At 40.4% G+C, this 25,546-nt stretch overlaps 1 protein-coding gene across 2 annotated transcripts in view; it reads left to right on the plus strand.

Moving 5' to 3' along the window:
* The first annotated feature begins 4,621 nt into the window (after window positions 1-4,621).
* GPRIN3 (GPRIN family member 3) overlaps window positions 4,622-25,546 on the plus strand; it is a 44,531-nt gene continuing 23,606 nt past the window's right edge. Inside the window, exons 1-2 of one of the 2 annotated variants that reach the window (XM_053461596.1) lie at window positions 4,622-4,967; window positions 5,422-5,507. The gene's annotated coding sequence lies outside the window, so the exon portion shown is untranslated. The remainder of the gene's footprint in view (window positions 4,968-5,421; window positions 5,508-25,546) is intronic. The other variant, XM_053461595.1, reaches the window with a different exon arrangement.

A 25,546-nucleotide genomic window follows, 5' to 3' on the forward strand; every position in this document is an offset into this window, starting at 1 on the left:
ATCTGGCAATGTGCTGTTTATAGTCTGCACATTAGTTTTATACAATATATTTAGTGGAAAACATGAAGGTTTATTTCTGGCATTTCAGAAAATGGGTTATGTTTTTAATTAGAGCTGAAAGGGACATTTCAAGTGGGTACTGAAAATGTCATTCGGATATTTTATATAGGTTGTCCATTGACGTCCATAATGCCTGTGTCTCTGCAAATACCCAGATAGGGGCCTCTGCACCAAACTGCCCCCCGTCTGAGATTCCGCACAACCCAGTACAAGAAGTACTGTATGCTGGTTGTGCACTGCAGCAACTGGAAGACCCTTGACACCAAGGGTCCAAGGGCAATCGCCCCAGTTGCCCCATTGTTAATCCTCTACAATCCACCTGTATGTGGCCATGAATTAATAAGGAGGAAACAAAATACGACAGTTACTCATTATAAAAATATAGTATTTTGTTGAGAAATACTGCAGTTCTAGAAAGTCAGGTACCCATTAAAAATGCAAAGGGTGTTTTCGCAATTATATAAATTTAGAGTTTTAAAGTAATCACTGTAATTACCATCATTGGTGAAACTGCTGAGTTTCAGTTAACACGTGCATAGAATGCGTTGCTACTATATTCAAGGCAATATAATTACCAATGTAGTGATTTATCACAAGGATAAACCTGTTCTTTACTTGTACTTAGTTTTTTGCTTATGCTGATTTCAGAAATTCAAATTGTATTATTTTCTGTATGCGGTACAAGAGATTTCCTTTAATATATACTGTATATATAGTTTTAATATATTCCTTCCATTTGCCTAAAACTAGTCCCATGTCATGGATATAATCCCTCTCTTCCTTACAGCTATCCCTCTGGCACAAAGCAGACAATATGTTACACTTAGCTAAATATTAATTGCTTACATGTTGAACAAATAAACTTCAGCAGACATATCATTTTATTATATCCTCCAAAGGTTTAATCACATAACCCCAACAAAAAAGCCCAGCATTTTAAGATGCTCAGTTTTTTATGGTAATGATGTATTAGTACCTGCTTTTGTGTCACGTGACAATTTAGAATTCTCTGAAATGAAAAACTAGAATTTGGCATTCATGGTTTCTATGACATTCCTCCAAAGCATCCTATCTTGCTGCCACACTGGCCTGCTTTTGTGGAAGGTGACGATCTAAGACCAGTTGATCAGAGGGTCTCTCCTGATGTCCCACTAAGCTGTAACAAACATCTTAACCATGCTCTGCCACCTCACAACCTATTGAAGTAGAATGCTGGGATATAATGTCATAAAACAGATCCACTTCAATAGGTTGCATTTTGGTGGGAAAATCTGCCCCTAGCCACACTTCTAGCCAACCACCCTCTCCCACCTGGGGCTAACCCGGCTCCTTTGTGTGGCTTAACCAGCTCCACTGCTTCGTATATCTGTGAACTTCAGAGAGCAGGCTACATGGAGTTCTCTATTCTGGGGAGTGGCTTCACGAAGAGGTGGGGCTATCCACACAAAAGCAGACCTAGTAACTCCAGAGGCTGGACTAGCTGTGGACCTGGGTGTGACTAGCCCCAAGTAGTGTTAAAAGGGTTGAGAGTGGGAGGACAAATGGGCATGTAGTGGCTACCGCTCAAGGAGAGGAGAGCTTCACGTAGCCTACCCTGGGAAGTGTATGCATATTAATCCGGGTGCACTAATACAACATACAGCGCTAAGGAATTTAAAGGCGCTATATAAAACAATAAATAATAATAATACACACATGTACATTCCCCTCTAACTTGGGGAAAGCCAGGGGCGTAACTAGAAACCACAGGGCCTCGGTATGAAAATTACCCCTGGAACCCCCAACTTCTTCAAGCAACATGTGCAACCTTTGCCCCCAAACAGCTTGTGAGTGCCACATGTGCCCTCAAGCAGCATATCAGTACCATTCTAACCCTCTAACATAGTCCAGGCCTGAAGGATGTTTTCAAAACAATTTTGAAGTGGTACGAAGAGAGACAGAAGCAATTGGTTGCAGAGGTCGCTCGGGCCCCCTAGAGAGGCAGGCCCCATCGCAGTTGCCACCGCTGGGACCCCTGTAGTTACATCACTGTCTTCACTTAATTTTAACAATCCTCGTGTTAGGCAGCACCCAAATTCTTGGTGCACAAGCAGGACTTCACCTGATCCAAAACAACAAAATTAAAATAAAACAATATAACTCAGTACTCAGTGAATTGACATGTTTATTTCACCATGTGGCAACATTTCGATCCAACTACAGGAGCTTGAAAAAGATCCTGTAGTTGGATTAAAATGTTGCCACGTGGGGGAATAAACACATCAATTCACTGAGTGCTGAGTTATATCGTTCATTTAATTGTAGCCATCACACAAAAAATTACTTCCAAAGACCTTACTTTGTAGTAACCATCTGCAAGATATCCTGAGACAGATTTCAGTCTGTAACAGTTCTAAGGGCGCCTAGAAACAAGATGCCTTTACTACGTTCTATAGGATACCAGGATGAATTTGAAGGAAAACCTGTCAAAAAGTTATGAGAAATCTTGATGATCTAAACTTTTAATCGAAAACACTTATTAAAATCATACTTTTCATTTTTTACAGCAATGCTCATTGTTTACTATTTCTCTGTTGTGCAGTCAACACAAACCCCAGAGAAACATAATCAACAAATTTGCTGTGTCTTCTCAGCTATAAAAATAAGTTATATTTAATATCAGAAAGAAAACTGACTAATTAAGAAAGTTCTTTTCTGGGACCTATCCTCTTCCCTACTCATCTGCCCTAATGTCCACATAATGAAACCACATAATAATTATATTCATAACAATAAAATATGTGGTTTAATCATATGATACTATCTGATAGAACAACAAAAAATTATGTTATTAAAACCTGGACAGAAAATTATGTTATTAAAACCTGGACTGTACAGTTGTATGCAGACATGTTTGCTGGCCATGGTGGCTAAATAGAGTTAAACATCAATTATTTCTACTGTCTAAACTCACTTTTTTGGCAGCAAGTCCAGGGCGGCGGTAGCCCCTCTGCTGCATAACAGGGATCCTCAGGATCCCTGCAACACCACTACTCAAGGGGCTGGTTAAAAGGGAGGTCAATGATCTCCCCAATCGGGCTGTCAACACTATGGAGGGCTGTTCCAAGCCAATAATGTAATAATTGTGTACTTTATATTAAATGCCAGCAGTTAATTTAACTCTGCCAGACTTTCTCCGGGTTCCCCTGGAGACTCTGGGTAAAGCACCACTTCTCTGAATCTCCACATAATGACCATGTCAATGTTTGTAAGGCGCGTGTGAGCATGAATGTCGATGTAGTAATATATGTGCGCTGGGATTTGATGTCATATCCTGGCACCCAGAAGCCACAATCACTGCTGAACCAGAAGGCCATTTCTTAATGAAGATAGAAAAGTAGGGAAAAGAAGAGGAGGCAAAACAAACTAAAACAGAAGAAAAAAAAGGGAAGGAAAAGAAAGGGAAACTACAGGAGACAGAGACACAGGAAAGGTAAGGAAACATTGCGAGTGTTAGAAAGCAAGAAGCATGTGTTTGATGGCCCTCTGATGAAGGTACATAATAACTACCATCACTGATGGGAGCTATTATATACCACCATCAGAGTATGGATCACCATAAAGTGATGGGAGTTAAGGTGTACAACTGCACCTAAACTCCTATCACTATATACTGAGCCAGGCACTGATTGTGGCACCACTGCCAGTGTCTGGCTCAGTAGATAGTGATGTCAGTTATGCTGTACCACCATCAATGTCTGGCTCAGTATACAGTGATGGCAGCTATGCTGTACCACCATCATTGTCTGGCTCAGTATATAGTAATGGCAGTTATGCTGTACCACCATGAATGTCTGGCTCAGTATATAGTGATGCCAGCTATGCTGTACCACCATCAATGTCTGGCACACTATATAGTGATAGCAGTTTTGCAGTACCACCATCAATGTCTTGCACAGTATATAGTGTTGGCGGTTATACTGTAACCTGTTTAAGAGTTTAAAAGTTACCTGTTTTTAAGTACTGCAAGTACTGAAAAATATATATGGAAGGGGAAACCACAAGGGAGGGGCTTAACCAATAAAAGATGTGGTCATGATGGGGTGTGGCTAAGGGAGGGCCATTGTCACAGGGGCCATGCCTTTTTGTTGCCTGGGGCCCTGGATGGTCTCAGTCCGCCCCTGGAGGTAGCACAAGCTATTAAAAGGCTACAAGGGTGCCAATAATTGTGCCACAAACATATTTAACCATTTCTTGACAAACCTTTTGTGTTTGCTATTGTTTGATCCATGAGATCAGAGTATTTTTTGAAGAAAAGATCCAAATAAAGGTAATTTTGTTCATATTTACTAAGCATGCCAATATAAGTGGAGGGCACTGTATCTATCTCTCTCTCTCTCTCTCTATCTATGTGCCTGTCTATCTATCTGTCTACATGTCCATCTCTATCTATCATCTATCTATCTATATTTCAATATCTATCTATCTATCCAATTATCATCTAATATATCTATCCGTCTATCCATCATACATACACACATGTAGTCGGGATGAGACGGTTGTGCGGTAATCCAGTCCCCGTTTTGCAGCAGCCCCGCTGAGTGACAGGCAGCATCACTTGGAGGCGTGTCCGTGAGCCGGAGCGCTTCCCTGTGGATCTGCCGTGCAAATCCCTGCGAGAAACGGAGCGGCTTCTTTCGGGAACACAGAAATTAGCGAAACGCACTGCCCGGCTCATCGCCAGCTCCGCGGAACCGGGGGGCATCCATTATAGCGGCAGGCGGCATTTAACAAGCAGGATGTGGCTTCTGTGATATCCATGAAAAGCAGATGCGTGACATCCATTGGATATACTGGAGCAGCCGATGATGAATTTCTCCACAAGGTCAACGCTGGCATCTGTCTGCGCTGGATTCATGGGGGTGAAGGTAAGAGCGCTGCGCACAATGCACATCTGTATACGTATCCCGTGCAGCGGGGATGGACATCGCTATTTACTTCCAACAAGTATTTTCACGGATCGATCGCACACTAATGACACAGAACCAAATACCGATAAACCGGATCACGTAGAAACACGGCTATTGGTCCATCTGCCTGGCTACTGCCAAGCAGTCAAGCCGATCGCCTTTACTGGACCATATGGAAGGCATCAGTGGGCAGCTAGCTGTCATATGCTGTTTGCCACCATTCCATGGACAGTAGTCACTGGTTGAGGATGCTGGGCGAGCTGCTGTAATGAACAGGTCTAATGTAAGCCCTGCTATTGTGTGCAGGAGGCATGGTGACTACTAATAAAGAGTGACACAGGGCTGTGTGTGTCTGTAGGATGAGAGATCGGCAAATACTAATCCTGCTACACATCTGTTTCAACATTCCCAGAACCACAGAGGTCACTGGCTATCTGCCTCTGTTTGACCCTTCATGTGCCGCAGAAACATATTTGTTATCCATTCTGCCAGTGATGGGTAAGCTGCAGTTTTTGTGTTTTTTTTTTGTTTCCTGGAGGAAATCATATGTGTGGTTCTCTTTATTTGGCTGTTTTAATTAGAAATATTGTATTTGACAGTATATAAGAACCATCCGGCTCATCTACCCTGCCAAAATAAAAACAATCAAACCTCATTTGGTCCCTGGTCTTGCCATGTTCCAAATAGCCTTATCCCATGTGTGTATAAAATCTTATTGTATGAACCCTCACCATTTCTTTTGGAAGGCTGCCCCACTTACCTACCGCTTGAAGTTAACCTGGTAACGTCAATTCTTTGTGGCTTCATAAGACACGGACTGCCATTTGACTATTGTGTGCTTTGGGTTTCTACCTGCAGTCTGGGACTGACCTGTATTAGTTGAGAAACTGGGAAGGAGTTAATGATCAGCAAAACTGATCCCCTTTTGACCCCCGATGAAAAGCACAGGATAGGTTTTTTTCTGAAGCTGATTCGCTTTTTAAGGATAAGCATGATGAACTATATCATAGAAACAATAGCACGTGGACGGGTAAATGGAAGTACCTTTCCCCTTTGAATTTTATTTTGTGTTAAGCATTCATTAAACATCCAAGCATAAGAACTGGACCATCTTCTTGTACCTTAATCCTTTAAGCATCCCACCATACTACAACAGAAGCCAATTGTAAATATTAGACTGTGAATATTGTTACATTCCCTTTCTGCATAAAAATAAATTGTACACTGAAAAAAATACCTTGTAGTCTATCCATAAGGACATGTAAATATACCCTTGGCTTTAAGGACGTTCTGCCACTGTGTGATGGGTTAGCATAATAAAATAATAATAAATAAAACAATGAAAATTCATTTCCCCTGCGATTATTTTAAAAGGATACCAGACTCCTTTTGTCTCGGTTTATTTACTGGTGACATGGTCACTGATCTTCTACCTGTCATGAATTAATTAATTTTCCAACTTTTTCTTGCCAATTGTAGAAACTCATTTCCCATTTCTTTGCCCAATGTTCTTTAGTAAGCATTCCCTTTGTGTTTCTGTTTCCAATCAAAGAAAATATACCTTGTGACGTGAAAGAGGAATTGAAAACCATCCTAGTTCAATTGGAGGGATACCAGAGGGTAGAGAAGAAAAGGTAGAAGTTGGGGAGCTTTTACGGGATCTTGTATCTTTCAAGTCCCAAACAAAATAACAAAAGGTGGAAGGTCATCCAAGTTCCTCCTTTCTTGGGTTACTCTTTGGTCTACTTTTGGCCCAAACATCAACTACTATCAATCCTATTTTAGCACGCCCACTGTCAACTATTTGCCACCAATTTAGTTACCTCTAAAAAGGTGTATGGTCTACATCTGGTGTCTACATCTGTTTTAAATGGAGCTGCTTTATGTGGTAACATTTTCAGAATCAACTCACTCATATAATCTGGTGATAAAATGGTGCTAGTCCACTTATTGTACTGTCTAGTATGTTAACCAAATAACTACCTCTTTCATTTTATTGTTTTTACTACAGGTTTAATCATTAAAAAAAAAATCAACAAGTAGCCTTTTTAATTCCTAAGGTCAAAGCCCATCAGTGCCTGCTTTTGTGTCATATGACAATTAAGCGTTCCCAGAAAAAAAATATGAAAAAAATATAAATGGGACAAAATTTTACATAATTATTTCGACATTTAACTGTCTCAGGAATGATGTTTCTAGAGCTGTATTTATTTATAAGGGTGATACATTCAGAAAGTGCAGGTGGAGCAGCACCTTTGAAGGTAGATCCCCGAGGCACCTTGGCGTGTGGCCTTGTTTACCTACTGGCTTTACAAGCACACAAACAACACATAGTCTGCCTTTTCTGTGCTGTACTCAGTGGGTGTTGTATCACCAAATACTCACAGTATGCATGGGTTACATGTTACTGACTGCTGCAGCCATAGGAACAATGCAAATCTATATTTTGTTGATATTTGGCAGATATGATCGCTCTTTGAAGCCTATAATAAAAATAAAGCTGTCATTGTGTTTGTGCCACAGTATGATGGATTACAGCACTGCAACCCAACTCCTCCCTTATTCCTGGAGTTTCAAAATGATTCTCACGGAGCAAAATAATAGTGTTTAAGAAGATTGAGATTTCTATATATATATATATGTAACCAAAGAAAAATAGGCACTCACGGGTCTTTGCAGTAAAGTGCATTAAACACTAGTTTATTTCTATCACCACGGCCGTGCTGTTCCATTTATCTACCACCCTCTCAGTAAAGTAAAACTTGCCTCTCTTGTTTTGTAGAGTATGACCTCTTGTTATAACATTTTAACATCTTAAGGTATTTAAATGTTTCTATCCTATCTTCTCTTTCTCTTATTTACTCCAAACTATTGAGTTCCCTTGGCTTGGCAAAACGCATTCATGCTGCTTACTAGTGCATACAATTGCTATACTCTCTGGCAGCCAGCTTTGGCACTGGTTCATGCAAGAGATCCAGGGGGTTTAATGGAACCCCCCGTGTGCATGAACCAAAAGAACTCCCATTGTGCTTTCCTGCCAGCGATTGACTGCTTCAAGTAGTCATCACAACTGAATCAGAAATCACATTACAACATTTTCAACTTTTTCAAATTCATTTTAATACATGTTTCAATTTGTGGTGACCAGGTTTATATTAAGGTAAGGATAGTCCATGCATTACTCATCCTGCTCTTAAACCATAACCCGTGTCACCTCTGATTCTGGTTTGCTTTGTTTTCTTGTATTCTATAAAGATATACCTTCGTTTTATTTGTTCTTTACCCATATTGTTCCCCGTACTATTTAACTTAATAATTACACGTCAGTGCCTTCAGTCTAGGTTGTCCCCACACCCGGCAGACTTACATGAACCCAGTCTAGCATTGCCAAAGACGGCCCTAAGCCAAACCATTAGGTGAAAACTATTGCTCAGAAAACATCATGGAAAGAGGTTTAGTTGTTACTAAACATCTTAAAAGAAGTGGCACCTGTTGAGCAGGACCTTGTGAAGGCTCCATGTTAGCCTGCCTCATAGTGCTGGATAATGTCCTACACAGTCACACCACCCCTTCCTTTTACATCATGTGGACCTCCTTCTTATGAGGTCCTGTATCCCTTCTGCCTAGTTGCTCTAGTTGGCCCACAGCAACAGACATCAGCTACTGTTAATGTGGTGTTTCTTACTGACTGATCATTTCACTAAAAGAGACTTAAGCGATGGCTTAAAAAAAAAGCATTATTTGCCCCTTCAATATATTTGATTTAGGAGATACATTTTAACGCTAACTAAACCTCACTTGATGCTATTAGATACAAAATTAGGATACTTTGATCCTGGATCCAGCACAAACAAGTAACAAGCTATATATTGATTGTTTTATTGTTGTATAATTTAAAAGAACACCAATGGGAAATATTCGTACTATCTTTTATAGTATGTTGTTTTTATAGGTATATGTTCACACATAAAAATATACATAATAACACAAGTGAAGCATGTACACTGCCAAAACATCAGAAAACTCTTTAAGATCTGTTCTACTAATTGATTGATATATTCAGGCCATACTGTTGTTCTGAACAAGCAACATCAGGCATTAGTCACCTCTTGAAGGCTTCATTGAGTTTGTTCACATAGACCTTTTGGCTGTTTCCCACGTGCCCTTGAAGGCTAAAGTGGTTGTTTGGAAGGGGACAAGAAGATCCAGCAATCCCTTCAGGGATTATCCCGTCAGGGTGCGTAGCCCCAGAAGATTAACACTGGCGACCCAAATCATCCGTGGCCATATATCGAGTACAGCACAATAATGCCCCTTTAAAGTTGCCAAGGGAAGTATGTTTTCTGGACACCATCATTTCATCATAAATTGTTAAACTAATTAAACTGTGTAGTAAAGGGTACAATGAACTATTTTCCGAGGTAGATTTCTTTAAACATTGTGATTTAGTCTTTGAGTCCTATTATAAAGGAGATATATGCTATAAAATTGTTTGTAGCACAGTCCATTGTTAATAATACCAAGGCATATAAAATGTTGCCTTGCAGTGGGTAAATATTTACTTGCAAAACTTGGTGTTCATTACCTCTTTTTGTAATGAAATGTAAAGTTCTGAGCATACGTGTATAAATTAACAAAGAGTCATGAAAATCTATATGCAGGCTGGTATACATACAGCTTTCACAGCGTGGAACAAAATATGTTTTATTTGATATGTTTGTGCAGAGCCTGATTAACGTAGGGGCTGATGGAGCTGCAGCCCTAGGAACCTACCTGAAAATAGGCCCAGTCAGGGATGAGCTGACCCGCCAGGCCTGTCTTTAATGCGGGGCAAAAGCCCGCAGCAACCGCGATCATTGCCTTGGTGGCAGCAACTGCAATGAAACCTTTGTGATAACTGGTCTTTTACATCTCTGTGGAGTAACTTTTGTACACTCTTCTTGGCATTGTTTTAATTCAGCAACATTATCGGTCTTTTTAATGTCATGCCACAGCATCTCAATCGGATTCAAGTCAGGACTTTGACTAGGCCATTTTAAACTTGTTTTTTTGAACTGCTCAGAGATGGACTTGCTTGTGTGTTTGTGTGCTTCAGATCATGGTGCTGCTGCAGGTCATGAACTCACGTCCGGACATTTGTGTTCGACACATAATTCATGGAAAATCATCCAGGTCCTGAAGCAGCAAAGCAGCCCCAGATCATCACACTACCACCATCGGGTATGATGTTTTTATTGTGGAATGCAGTGTAAACATTATGCCAGATGGAATGGGTGCCACGTCTTTCGTATATAGTCCCACTTTTGACACATCATTCCACAAATGATCCCAAAAGTCATGGGGGATGTTTTTTTGATAAATGTGAGAAGAGCCTTTGTGTACTTTTTGGTCAGCAGTGGTTTTTCACCTTGCAACTCCCATGGATGTCATTTTTGCAGTCTCTTTCTTATCGTGAACTCTGACCTCAACTGAGGCCTGCATTTCTTTACATGTTAGTCTGGGGTGTTTTGTGACTTCCTGGATGAGTCGTCAATGCGCTCTTGGAGGAATTTTGGTAGGCCGGACACTCCTGTTCTTGAATTCCTTTAGATTGCGGCATCATATACTGCTTCTTGAGCCCTTTTAGCCTACTTCACTTTGCAAGACAGGTTCTATATAATTGTTGTTTAGATTCAACAGGGCTGGTAGTATTCATGCCTAGGTGTGTCTAGTCACATTGAACCTAATTATTATATTATACATTGATTTAGTAACTGAGGGGAAAATACTTTTCTACATAGAGCCAGGTAGGGTTGGATAGCAATGAGCTGAAACATTTAAGTGTGACAAAGAAATTGGAAAGGGGCTGAATGAACATAACTAGAACACATATCAATTTGCTAATATGCAGCTACCTAAAAACATTATAAAATGCAAAAAACTAGAATTGTTAAAAAAAACAGTAATAAAAAAGGTGGGTGCTCCATTTTAAGTGACTTCAGTTCATCGTTTAGACTGTTTTCTGAAAGGAGAGAACCTTTAAAAAAAAACAACTTTCTGTCGCCCCAAGCTGGTGATTTCACAGAAAAAAATCTATTTTCGAGGGATTTGGGAGTTGCAAAACATGATTGACGCAGATAATTTTTCAGTCACTGTGCATTTAGACTGGATGAAGAGGAATACAACACTTATACAACACATCCCTAATTCTAAAACTATAGAAGAGGATAAATGTATATACTTTGTCTGTCATGTTTGATTTAGTTTAGTTTAAGAAAAATATACTTTTTTTTCACAGTATACAATACACTGGTCAGTGTCACCTATTAGATTTTTTTTCATGTGCTTTCTAAGAACAGACATAAAAATCTAAATAATTTTAAACAAAGATACGAGAACATCATTCGGTGACCCAGATATTCCAGTTGATCCGTTAAGATATTTTTTTCATATTAGTAAAGCAAATTTAAAATGCTTTTCAATAAACAGATTACTTAAATATCAGGCCAGGAATAAATGCATTTTAGTGTTAAGACGATTTTGTATGGCAAATATGAGGTTTCAAATATATGTTCAACATCCCCGGTAAAATATACATTTATGGTGCCATCTTCAAATTAAATGGACTGCCTCAGACAGCCCCACAGACAACAAATGCATATTAAAGTACTTAGTAAGCACTATAATATTCAGTTTATATTTATATATATTGAGTTACAAATGATGACTGGAGTGAACCATAGCAGGTTGTGATACCTTTTGGTGGACAGCTAAAAGACACTAAGGAGAACGGGGTAGATTTGATTTAAATCAAGTCGATTCAAATCACGATTTAAATCATGATTTTTAAATGTAAAGACTCATTTTTGTAGTTATAATCTGTAATATTTGCAACTAGATGAAGATTTCATATTTAGAATAATAATCTGTCAGATTAGTAAAGCAGCTTTATCAGAACTGATTTTAGTTTAATAGGTTAATCACTATTTGGAGAACTACATAATTGGTCTTATGTAACTAAAATAATAACACATATTAGCATGCATATTCCTTTATTTGCTTAGAAGTCAATGTTTATTAACTGAAGTGGTTAAACAATATATTTTTCCCTCAGAAACATTTCATTAAAATAAATGTGATTAAAATAAAAAAAATATGATTTAAACGAATTTAATAGATTTTAATCCACCCGGAAGTAGAAACAAGATGTAACAATGTCTCAAAATTCTATAGCGCTAATGGCAGTTACGAACTCATGGCTTCAAATTTAGTGGTGTGTGTATATATATATATATATATATATATATATATATATATATATATATATAGATTGATAGATAGATAGTTATATCTATATCTATATCTATATATATATATATATATATATATATTAGATATAGATATAGATATATATATATATAATTTTAATTTGACTATGCAAATGCAGAAAGTAAGTGTTTCAAACTTTAATCCATAAAATAATGTCCTATGGAATTATTCACTAAGTGGGTTGTTGCTAACCTTGTAATGCCTCTAAAGGGACAGCTGCAGCAAATATCAGGCAGTGGTGGCCTTGCTATTTAAAGAGATTTAAAGTTATATTTCAGCAATCACTATGATGCATATAATTGGTGAGTGTCACCTTATATTTTACCCCATGTTCTGCATACAAATTCATAGAGGGATTTATCAGATTCCTCTCTATACCCCCCTCAACCCAACTATTTGTCATGCAGAAGATGCATTCCATCAAACACATATCCTTCTCAGCCATGTGTGTGCGCAGGTTTTTGTTGATCTGTAATTGTGTATGTGTGGTCACGGATGTGTAATTGTGTGTGTATGTGTTAGCATGGATGTGTAATTGTGTGTGAGCATGGAGTGTGTCTTAGAATGAATGTGTACGTGTGTTAGTGAGTATGAGCATACCTGGGAACTCCAGCTACTTGGAGCCTTCCCTTGCGGGACGCGACCAGGACCGCCCCCTGACCTCAGGGGTCGGGGACGGTCCCATGATATCAGTGGGAGTTCCCACTGATGTCGGGGGTGTTCCCGCTGACGGCAGAGGGAAACACCCCCATTTAAAGGGAAGATGGGCAGGAAGCGGGGCGTGTCAAGACTCCGCTCCCGCGGCCCAAAGGATTCGGGTCTTGACCCGAAGAACCAGAGAAGTGGTGCTTCACCCGTCAATCTCTGGGTCAAACCCGGAGAATTACCAGGTATGAGTATGAGTAAGTGTATGTAATTTGTGTAAGTGTGTTTATATATGTGTGTGCCAGAATGTATGTTAGAAGGGGTGGGGCAAGGGGCAGTGATGGCACAGACAAGTTGTTTGGGGGGCAATGATGGCACAGACAAGCTGTTTGAGGGCACTGATAAGCAGCTTGGGGCAAAGGCTCTCACAAGCTGTTTGGGGTAAATGTGGGGCTCGCAAACTGTTTAGAGCAATGGGACATGTTGATTGGTGAAGTTGGAGGACCCCGGGGCAATTTTCGCACTAGGGCCCTGTGGTTTCTAGTTATGCTCTATTGTGGGGACTTCTGCTAGGTGAATGAATAGAGAAGTTTCTTCTTGGAGTTTACTTAGATGTAGCAAATATAGTTTGTTTCCCTAAGATACATGGTGCTACGTGGACTAATATGGTCCATGAAACTCACCTTGTTAAATCTACTGGATGCACAGCATCTTTGTGTAAGGTGAGTTAAAAACATCTCTTCACAAGAAAAATGTAGATCTTTGATTTTTCACCTGATTTCAGTAAACATGGAATTGTATTCCGTAAATAACAACACTTGATTACATCACAGACTGCTGGTGGATGTACTTTTTTGCTTGTCTGTGTGTTATGTTTTGTTCTGTGAAGAATAAGCTCAGCCCACCCTAGAGAACATGACATTTGCTCATTTATGGTGCAGGAAATAACAGTGTAAACCAGACTTTACGTTCTAAAATATAGCAGCAAGAACTGTCAGAAAGGGTAGGTGCATATAAAATGACATGGCTGTTTATAAACTGGGTTGAGAAAATAGATTTTCTCCCCCTTTAACACTGCGTGACTCACCAGTCTCTGGAGCTGGAGCTCCTCTTCGGTCAATAACGGCATGTGATTTTGTTGCAGGGTTCTGGCGGACGTTAATTAATTAGGTCACTACGCATTTATAGACAGGTGTAGCCAGTCTGCTCTCGATTCTCGCTGATGCTTACCAAATTGCTTAGCTTAGGATTCAATCAATAGATTCCTAGGTGTCTGACGACCTGAGTAACATGAACCCAACATAGTGTAGCCGAACAGATGTAGCAGTGTTGAACAGTAGCATTCTTCAGATATTTTAAATCTCAAGATCATATTAGGATAATAATGGCCCATTTACCTTTTAAGTGCAAACTCACAAAGTGATAACTTTTCATTTTGTGTGTTGGAGTCATGTTCATGAAAGGCGACTTCCCAACAATTAACAAAATAAATAAATAGGGGTCCATAAGAACCCCTTTTTAAACTAAGGGGCTTGCAACTGCCTAGATTTGCTCCTTCCATGAGCGAGGGGCTAATAATTTGCCTTTAGGGGGCATACAGCCTACTCATAGAACTGTCTGTTAACTGTCCCTTTACCTGTAATGTTATCTAGCTACAAAGAGCAAAGGCATTGTGCCCTCAGCTTCAGCCTGGTAAATGGGTCATCCTAAAGAATAGTGTCCCTGACAATTAATTTGATCATATTGGTTGTCAGTCACCAACAATAAGGATAGATTGGGACTTGTAAATGTTCCCAAAGACTTAGCGCAAATGTTCCCAAAGACTAACACATTTAATGCCTCAGAATATACAGGATAGGGATATGGTTGGGTAACAAAGGGTAACTTAGATTTGAATCCAAACAACTGAGCATGGGATAGGAAGGGGAGGTATATTATGCCCTGTCCAACTAGACAGGTAATGGGGTTAAATGGGGGGAGCACGGCGAGGCTGTATGTTCTCTTTGGTCCGATTATTAACCCTTTAACCCCAGATATAGGGTGGGGAATAGGTGGCACTTCATATTTTACCCCTGTTACAATAGACATTTATAGCTTTCAAGCAATCTGGGGTGATAATGTGTTCTAAAGTTTTAATTTCCATTTTGGATTGACTACATTGTGCTGCAGTTGAGTTCATGCTAGGCGAGCAAAGTTTGAGTCAAGTTTGAATGCCTGTTGGCCATAGTAAGTATACAAATCGGACATTTTCTTCCCCCTCAACTGCAAATTCATATTGACTTTACTCTTACTGAGTGGAGACAAATGTGTGAAGCTGCAGGAAAATGTATGCTGCGGGAGTGCATGAATACCATTGTTGCCCACAGTACATGATTGATGAATATGTATAATCATCTCCGGTTACATGTGAAATCTGGTTAGATATCCGAACATGTAGCATATGTAAATCAGAGCCAGACATTATATTAATCTGCAGTCAGTTCATTTCTCATCATGGAAAATGCATTTTGCCATACGCCACCTAAAGCTTCCAATAGCTAAGTAACATAAGCGGCTGTAGAAAACAACAGATCGGCAAGGTGAAAGTGACCTTGAGAAAGGGAGGATTTTAGCTATAAAAAAAGCTGATATCATATGGGGAGCTTATTCAGAATTGGGTCTTAATGCACAAACCTGATTATTTAAAATTTATACATTTGGTAAAATGTGGAATGTTTTACTATTTAAATGTTAAAAGTAAAAAGGTAACTACGAAAACAATCTTTGTTTCTTTCATGCAATTAAGTTTTGATATTCATTTGTAGGAAGCAACTTGCACGGTAGTTTTGTCGAGCCAAATATTTTTGCTTCTTTGATTTTGGTAGCTTGGCGCATCTGAGTGACAACTGAACTAAAATGTATTAAATATTTTATGGTGGTAGATTCAAAAGAATAAAACAGTATGAGTATGTTGTATAAGCACAAGAAATAGTATCAGAGCCCACCCGGAGTCCCTCCTTAAGAAAGAAGGTGATGTACATCTGTGATGTAGATCCTGATCAGTTCTCCACTACCTACTATTCCAAGATCTTCTGGATCTTCTTCTGAAAAGGCTAATTACGTCTGCAGTGTACACAAATATACTCTTTGACTTATCCCAGAATACTTGATGTTAACATGCTTGTATATTTTTTCTGGTTTTATTTGTCCAATACTAAGAGAAAGTATAGTGTTCCATGCCACTGCAACAGCACAACATATGCATATTTAAGTTTTTAAAGAACTTTTTATATGAGCAGCCTCCCTCCTCAGTATTCTGTTTTTTTGTGCCACTTTTGGCTGCTTGAAGCAACTACACAGGGGCAGGAACGTGCCAACATTAAAATCAGTTGGAGCAATTTCCAACCATATAAGGGGGGGGGGTCTAGTTGGACCCCTGGAGCTCTTGCACGTGTTGGCTGATGGTAAGTGATTAGACTGCTTTGTCTTTGTCATGACACTATCCTAGTAAACCTTGACATACCTTCCTACATGACTATTCCCAGATCTTAATGTTTCTAAGATATTCCCAACAGGAATGCATAAAAAGACACTCCCATTGACTTTTATGGGAGCGCTTTCCTGTCAGAGTATGACTGCTACAAGCACCCAAAACTGGATAATGGAAAAGACAGTCCTCTGTAGCGCAGGAGCTGGGCCCCCTTGGAACCCCGGTTCCGCGACTGGACGGGCTGATTGGGTGGCGACCCAGAAAAGTGATGCTTCTCCCAGGGGCTCTAGGCATAATTCGGAGAGTTCCCAGGTGTGCCAACGACAAAGCCACCAACCACACCTTCCATTGTACTTATTGCTAAGTCCTGGGATATGATGTCACTTTAAGGATGCATACCACCAGGCAGATGTAAACTGTTGCAGCTGAGCTAAGCACAGTCCTCCATAGTCTTAATGGGCTGGTTGGGGTAATTGGTGATCTCCATTTTAATCACCCTATTAAGCAGTGGCAATACGGAAGCCTGTATTAAATTGCCCAGTGGTTACTGCTCCTTGGGATCTGGATCAGAGTAGGGTGTTTAAAAAGGTTTGGGAATGGGAAAATCTTAAGGGGTGATAGGGTACCCAAAAAATTATGACATGAGCAGGTCGGACAAAGTTGAATAGATGATGAAGCATCAAGGGATTTAATATAGTACTGGAAAAGTCTAATAAACATTAACATCTCCCTACATGTAAGCACAAAATGACTTTTCATAATGAAATTTAAAGAAAGGAAAAACATCTGTCTCTTTACACCTACAGTATACATTTGTTTAAGTATACATTTAAGCTTCTCCTGCCTTTTTATTGTTTATATGCTTATGCTTTGGTATCCATGCAAGGTTTATCTGCAGACTTTGAACCAACTACAAATGCACTGCTTGATTTTTTTAATATGTTACTTATTAAAATATGCATATTTGCCATAGCCATGTCATGTATTTCCACTGAGGCTACAGAACTGAAGATAAGCGTGAGAAATGACAAACAGTCATGATAATGGAAATATGTATGCGCGCTGAATTATGAGGTGCTACAATTCAAGTTCATGAATGATAAGAATGAATAGAAATCCAAGTTTGTTTGCTGATGGTTGGGTCAAAATATGAGCATATAATAACAATCATATACTACACTACCTTCGTGTTCAATGGTAAATAAATTCGGGCTGTAATAACTAATTATTTTAACAATTTGAAGTAACTACAATATCCGTCAGTTTAGTCAGTTTGTAGAGTTCCATGATGGACCTACCTAAACGTGTGGTCCAGACAGTGTCTTAACTTGCATAATTCTTTCGCTGGCATAATATTCTGTATTGTTATAGGCCTCATGATCCTAATAAATTTCTGTACATTTTGGGTCCCTGAGCCACAGAAGCGAGTTACATAATTGTACACAGATCCGGCTTTGGGTGGGTTGCAACATTATTGGGCCCTGATTTCCGAGATGGAAAATACGTAACACAGTATAGCTCTTATTTAAAGTGTTTTTTTTTGGATCACATGTGGTTTGCAAAGAAATTTCAGATTTACTGTGTAGAAAAGGTCAACTTAAGGTGTTCTTTTATTTCTCTTACCACCTTAGTGTATGTCATTAAGGCCAAGTTAAAGTCTGAATGAACAATCAATATCGTAGCCATTTAAAACCTAGTGAAGTTTACACTAAGAGCTTTTTCAGAAAAATACAAAACACTGTCTCTTTTCCCGAAGGGTTTAATCACACAAAAAACAACACAATTAGGAATCGTTTTCCATTTCTATGGCAACAACCAATCAGCGCATGTTTTTGCATCACTTGACAATTAAGTTCTCCTAGCAAAAGTGCTTATTAAAGATTTTTTTTTCTACGAAGGGTTTTGACATTTAACAGTAATAGAAATGTTTCAAATGGTGCACTTTTGCGAAAATCTGAAAAGCATGCATTTAAGCACACTGTCATTATGAACTTATGACAAAGCATAGGTAGTATCAGTGCCGTTCTTATTTTTAGGCCTAACCCAGGGCCTCGCTCGCTCCCAGCCCCACCCCGCTCCTGCCTTTCCTAGTTGGTGTCACCATATGATGTCATATTTTGGTGCTCCACTTTTAAAAGAGCACAGTGCGTAAGAAAACTAGGAGTGTTAATGGGTCAGTTGTTGAGATCACCATTTTAACCGTCCCGTGGCTCCCTGTTATAAGGGTAGAAATGTCCCTGGAAATCTCTTCTTCAGCCTGGGACTAGTCAGCCTAGGCTAGAACGTAATAGATAGTTTAGGTTTTATTTTAGCCTAGCTTTCTGTGTAGATTAAAAGAAAATCCCATTACAGCAGAACATTTTTAGATGACAACCTATATGCTAGAATATTGACACCTGAATACATTTGAAAGACTTTAATGCTTCCATTATGTTTCCAATATACAGTTAAAGACCATTTCACTGTGTAAATTTAAAATATTCTGTATTGAAGCAGAATTATCATGTGCACATTATCATGATAGGTTAAACAAATGAAAACAGCATTTTTGGGGGAATCGGTTTTGAATATAAAGTGGTTCTCAAACACCCAACTGAGCCAGAGATTGCAAAATAGTAGAGCACTCAAAACAGCTTCTACAGTTTTAAATGCCTTTGTTTCCAAATGTCATGGAAAAACCTTTCCATCTCCCTGTCACATCACTTTTCCTACTCAAACATTTTACAGTTCTGATTATAGTATATCCCTATGTAATGATATTTATAGATTGAAACCAAAAATGTATATTTCAGAATGTTCTTGTAAGGTGAGATGATAAAATGGGGAAATTGAGGCTGCAGTACAAGAAATTGGTTAATAGGCTAGATTTGACAGAGATTTGACAGCCTGCACTCTCTCAGCAGAAGCACCAGTATACCGTTACTATATGAATACCAACTGTGCATTGCTTTTCAGTAGGTGTCAATGCTGACACCAACCAGAGGGTCTCACTATGACCTACTGGGATCTCTGATTGCTCCCCTTGCTGGTGGATCACACACACGTTGCAATCAGCTAAGTAGGTCTCTGGAGCTCTGCTTGCTGATCACAGTATGATGAGTACAGGGAAGATCAGATGGTTTCTACAGCTTCTAGGGCTGCAACTAACGATTATTTTAATAATCGATTAGTTGGCCGATTATTTTTTCGATTAATCGATTAATCGGATAAAAAAAAACAATATGCAAATTTTTCGTTTATTTAAAAGAATTTAATGAACTGGATGTTAAAAAACAACTTAAAATTTACATTAACATTCTTATTTTGTTATGATGTAATAAAAAACAATATTTTCAAAGTACAAGAACCCAAACACAATATTTATGAAACAAAATAACCCCAAACATTCTGAAAAGAGGTGGACTATTACTGTTCAAGAAACTTTGCCCCAGCACTTTGCACTTTGCACCCAGCACTTTGCACCCAGCACTTTGCACCCAGCACTTTGCACCCAGCCCTGGCACTTTGCACCCAGCACTTTGCACCCAGCACTTTGCCCCAGCCCTGGCACTTTGCATCCAGCACTTTGCACCCAGCATTCAGCACTTTGCACCAGCACTTTGCACCCAGCCCTGGCACTTTGCACCCAGCACTGGCACTTTGCACCCAGCACTTTGCACTGTGCCCCTGCACCCAGTCTCTAACTCTGCCCTGCACCCAGCCCTGCCCCCACATTCTGCCCTGCCCCCACACTCACACTCTGCCCTGCACCCACTCTGCCCTGCACCCACACTCACACCCTGCCCTGCATCCCCACCCCCACTCTGCCCTGCACCCAGTCTCCCACTCTGCTCTGCACCCACACTCACACCCTGCATCCCCACCCCCACTCTGCCCTGCACCCAGTCTCCTGCCCTGCACCCCCCACCCCCACTCTGCCCTGCACCCCCACCCCCACTCTGCCCTGCACCCCCACCCCCACTCTGCCCTGCACCCACACTCACGAACCGCTCTGTGCGAATGGAGCCACTCGCACAGAGCGAACCGCTCTGTGCGAATGGAGCCACTCGCACAGAGCGAACCGCTCTGTGCGAATGGAGCCACTCGCACAGAGCGAACCGCTCTGTGCGAATGGAGCCACTCGCACAGAGCGAACCGCTCTGTGCGAATGGAGCCACTCGCACAGAGCGAACCGCTCTGTGCGAATGGAGCCACTCGCACAGAGCGAACCGCTCTGTGCGAATGGAGCCACTCGCACAGAGCGAACCGCTCTGTGCGAGTGGAGCCACTCGCACAGAGCGAACCGCTCTGTGCGAGTGGAGCCACTCGCACAGAGCGAACCGCTCTGTGCGAGTGGAGCCACTCGCACAGAGCGAACCGCTCTGTGCGAGTGGCTCCATTCGCACAGAGCGATTCGCTCTGTGCGAGTGGCTCTGTGCGATCCGTGCACATAGACATGAAGAATACTTACCTCCGGAACGCGTCACATCCGTCACGTAGCTAAAAGAAGGCGGAGACTGCAGAGCGTGTAGCAGAAGCGGGGAACGCTCGCGGAGGTAAGTAAAAGGAGCCGAGTGCTCCAACAACGAATTGATCACTCGATTAATCGATAACGGAAATCGTTATCGATGATTTCCGTTATCGATTATTATCGATTTTATCGATTCGTTGTTTCAGCTCTAACAGCTTCCAAAAAAAACTTTGAAAAATTACATTTTTTTTAAAAAAAAATAAAAAAAGGAAAATAAAAAAAAACTATAGGAAGTCCAGTGATATCACCATATCATCGCTCGTATCCGTAAGAGATTAGACAAATCTCAAACGGAACAATGCAAAAAATTAATTAATAAATACATTTAAAAAAGGTTTTTTAAAAAAGTGCCCCAATATCATTTAGCCTACCACTAAAAGTAAAAACCTCAAGTCATTGAGCCGGGACTATGAATTCTGTTTCATATAAATCGGGGTAATTACAGACACACACTTTCCCATTCTAACTTCATAACAACCTACAGACCAATACATATATTGTATATGCATGTGGTTTCTATAGGAGCTCAGGTCTCAGGTTCTACAAAAGAGTACCATTGCAGTCTCCACTGATGGCTATATAATGCAATAACCCTGATTCCCTTATTATATGAAATGGAAACATTAGTCTAAGTGCTTTATTTAGCATGCATTACTTTCCCCATTGTTATGGTCAATTTGCCTGCTCGGCCCTGTAAATAGGAGTTAAATAAGCTCAATTACCTTGCTATATCTGGTACCAGTATCAAAAGCTAATTGTATTTAACAGCTGTATGCTACCTTTTTTGTTTATTTTTGTTTGTCCACTGAATATTTTACATTATCATTGTATTTGGATCAGTATTTGTTATTTAATGTTTCAGCTATTTAAAAACAGATAACCAAAATAGTTAATACATTGAGTTAATTTGAAATAGCTATGTCACCAAAAATAAAACAAAATTCTTCAATATTCAGTTGTCAGGACCTGGGCCCATTTGCAGGGGATATCTGAGGCTCTGTGTGTACTCCGAGATGCATATTGACAGGCAGGTAAGTACAGACAAGAGATAACAGTCTCACACCAGGCTGGTATACAAGAATAGATTATATTGATAAAAGCTGGCTGATCAGGAACAGGACTGGTATATACAGTGGAATAAAGCACGAACAGGATACAGTTAATCGTAACACATGGACTGGAAAGTTTTGCCGGACAGGCCTGGAACTGGAGACCCACTGGCAGGACAGATGGCAGGAAGCCCGCTGGCAGGGCAGACGGCAGGAAGCCCACTGGCAGGGCAGACAGCAGGAAGCCCACTGGCCGGACAGACGGCAGGAAGCCCGCTGGCAGGTCAGACGGCAGGAAGCCCACTGGCAGGGCAGACTGCAGGAAGCCCACTGGCAGGGCAGACGGCAGGAAGCCATCTGACAGGGCACACAGCTTGGAAGCCCGCTGGCAGGGCACGCGGCTTGGAAGCCCTCTGGCAGGGCACGCGGATTGCAAGCCTTCAGGCAGGGCACGAGGCTTGGAAGTCCTGAGGCAGGGCACGAGGCTTGGAAGCCCTCAGGTAGGGCACGCGGCTTAGACGCCCTCAGGCAGGGCACACAGCTTGGAAGGTAGGTAAGTCTGGGACACTCTGGGGTCTGGTACACAAATCAGGATTGAGAACGTAGCCAAGGTCATACACAGTAAACGGATCTTTAGCCACAAGCAGACTAACAGGGACCCAAGCCAAACAGTGCAAAGGCCCAGACTGAAGGGCAGAGCAGGTATTAAAGGGCAGGGCTATACTCAGGTAACTAGGCTCTGCTGTCCCAAGTAATTGGATAGGAGTGCTCCTGAGAGGGAAGGGTGGCGTCTAGTAACTGCAGGTAGACAAGAGTTCAAATAATTATTGCATAGTCCAGGCTGGCAGGGTGGGGATGGGTGTTGGGCTAACCTTCCCAGCGTAGGCTACTTAGAGCTTTTATAATTATTCACACATTTGCAAACGTTGCCCAACATAGATACTTCACATATTGGGGTTACTTGTAAAGAGCAACTCTGGCGCAGTTTTAATTAAAAACCATGATAGCATTCAATTGAATGTTCCTACTGAATTGAACCAATGTGTTTGTTGCTATGGTGATAAGACCGCCTGTCAATCTTTGCTCCAGAATTACCAGATGCTTTGCATAAAACGGATTCCGATGCAAAGACTAAAAACGCACTTGTCGCCATAGTTACCAAAAAATGGTCTGATCAGAAAGAAGATTTTCTTAGTTACTGGGATGATAAGACTACTTTTTAAGGGCTCGCATTTTATACACACTTTAGCATGGTTTGTGGGGAGATTGAAAACGATCCACAAAATAAATTAGTTACTGTCGGTATGAAACGCATTGTGGATGCAAATCCTAAAGTAATTCTCGCAGAAGATCCAAATTATCATATAGTGTCAATCAAAATAGAGGAAGGCAAGACATTAGCGTTTTATTTAAAGTTTAAATGCATAAAATGACTGATAGGAGTTTTTTTTGCTTATAGTCACAGAAACAATCATTTGAGACAAGTGGATCTCTCTGTTCCTGTACCAATTTCATGCTCGACATTCTGTTTGTAGCAGACAATTAATGGATGTGCATTGCATTCTGCTTATCCGAAAATCAAAGATGTTTTACCAACTACCATATTTGTGGATGTTTTCATTGCAATTTGGTTTTAAAAAAAATATATGAGGATGAGGGAAAGGCTAGTAACCTTTCTGGTGAGGATTAACTAACTCACAGGGTCTGATGAGTAATTTTGTCTCTGAGACCAATTAATCCCTGGCCTCGTTTCTGCGACAGACATTTGCTTTCATGCCAGTATCCCTGGTGTTTCAGAGATATATATGTGTGTCTTTGAGGATTAATGCCCACGAGAGGCTTTCCGTCAGAGTTGAACATTCGCTTGTAACTAAGAGGAACACTATTGGGTCTGTTTTACTAGGAAGCCATATGGAGTTTAAGCACTAATATGTAAGTTGTTTGTGAAGGCATGCAACTATACGTAAGATTTTGCAAGTTTTAAGCAGGGGCATGCAAGCTGAATGATTTCCATGTCCTCAATTAGAAATGTGCAATTTTTTTTTTTATTTAATCCCTCCACATTATTTAATACCAAATTAAAATCAAAAATGCACTCCCACCATAGTGAATAATCCCCCATGTATTAGAGATCAAGAAATTTAGAAAGCTGTCTTTGAAAAAGCTATATCATTATTATGGAAACAAATCTATATGAACTGTATTCTGTCAACTCTAAAGATTAATATTGGTGCAGTTAAATTGGCAGTTACTTTTGGTTGCAATGCTTATTGCTTCATTTTGCTCCAGAGTTATCCTTTGTGCGTTACATTCACAGTATCTCAATTTTTCTTATTCGAAAGAAGAAGGCATACAACAAAACCAATCTAGAATCCACATCACCTAATGCCCTGCCCTAGATTTGTCAAAGAAGATTAACTCATTCTGTATGTTTCTATAGAATAAGTATGCCAATGGCTTGATGAGTCTGGGTAATTATTTGATTAATAAATCATGTTTTAATGATTGGAGCTGGTGAATTTATCAGAATTTTAGCTTATAAAAAAAGTCAGTAAGTTAAGATATGAGCTGTTACCCAGTGTAGCAAGGAAGGTGCTTCACAGTTTGTTTAACGGTGATATTATGGTATAATTATCTGTTGTACAGTACTTTGTAACCTGTTGGTGTCAAACAAAGAGAAACATTTTTAATGTATTATGGAAACTTCTAAAAATAATTATTTAAAGGGTAGATATTTATGTTGTAGCCAACAAGTAACTCCCCGGCTGTGGCTGGACTTCAACTACAGTGATTAACAGCAGACCTGGACTGGCCATCTGGCAAACCGAGCAAATGCCTGGTGGCCCAGTGGCTGATGGAGCAGCACACTTACTCTTACTGTCCAAAATGAGGTCCTTCATGTTTCAGCCACACGTATCCAGCAGGCGGCTGTATGTATGTCATTTGGTGACCACAGGCCATAAAGTGCCAGGGCACTTTTCCTCCCCAGTCCAGCTCTGATTCTCAGCCAGCCTTTGGCTAGTCAGATGGTGTCTGCAAGTCTTTGGCATTGTGGTTCAACAACAACAAGTCTATTGGGGTTGTTACCCTACGTTTTGTGCATCCTCTGAAACTTCAGGATTAGCTCTAATACTAAATACATCTGCCAAACATAGTCACTGTTTACATAACTTGCCACTTAAACCCTGTCAACTCTCAAATGGGAAGCCTCTTGACAACTAATCCAACTTGTTGTGGACCATGGATGTTTTGTCCACCTGCTTGATCCCAAGGGCTGCCTTTAATGTTGATTGGACTGCGGGCAAGCAAATGGTACACAATCACACCCTTCACTCCAACAACAAAAAAAACAAAAGCACTTGCCGTACAAACTCTGCTGATTAAGAGGAAACTGTCAGATTCAGTGTGGTCTTCCATCCTTCTGACCCAAGTGTGACACGCACAGGGCAGAGGTGGATAACAATACTATGTCACTCGCATAGCAAATGAATTGTGCAAGTCCAGTGAGTGACCTGAAACAGAGAGCGAGTCGTGATCAGGGCCTGCTGTAGGTGTT

Source organism: Spea bombifrons, chromosome 1 (genome assembly GCF_027358695.1).
Source record: "Spea bombifrons isolate aSpeBom1 chromosome 1, aSpeBom1.2.pri, whole genome shotgun sequence".
Lineage (NCBI taxonomy): Eukaryota > Metazoa > Chordata > Amphibia > Anura > Pelobatidae > Spea > Spea bombifrons.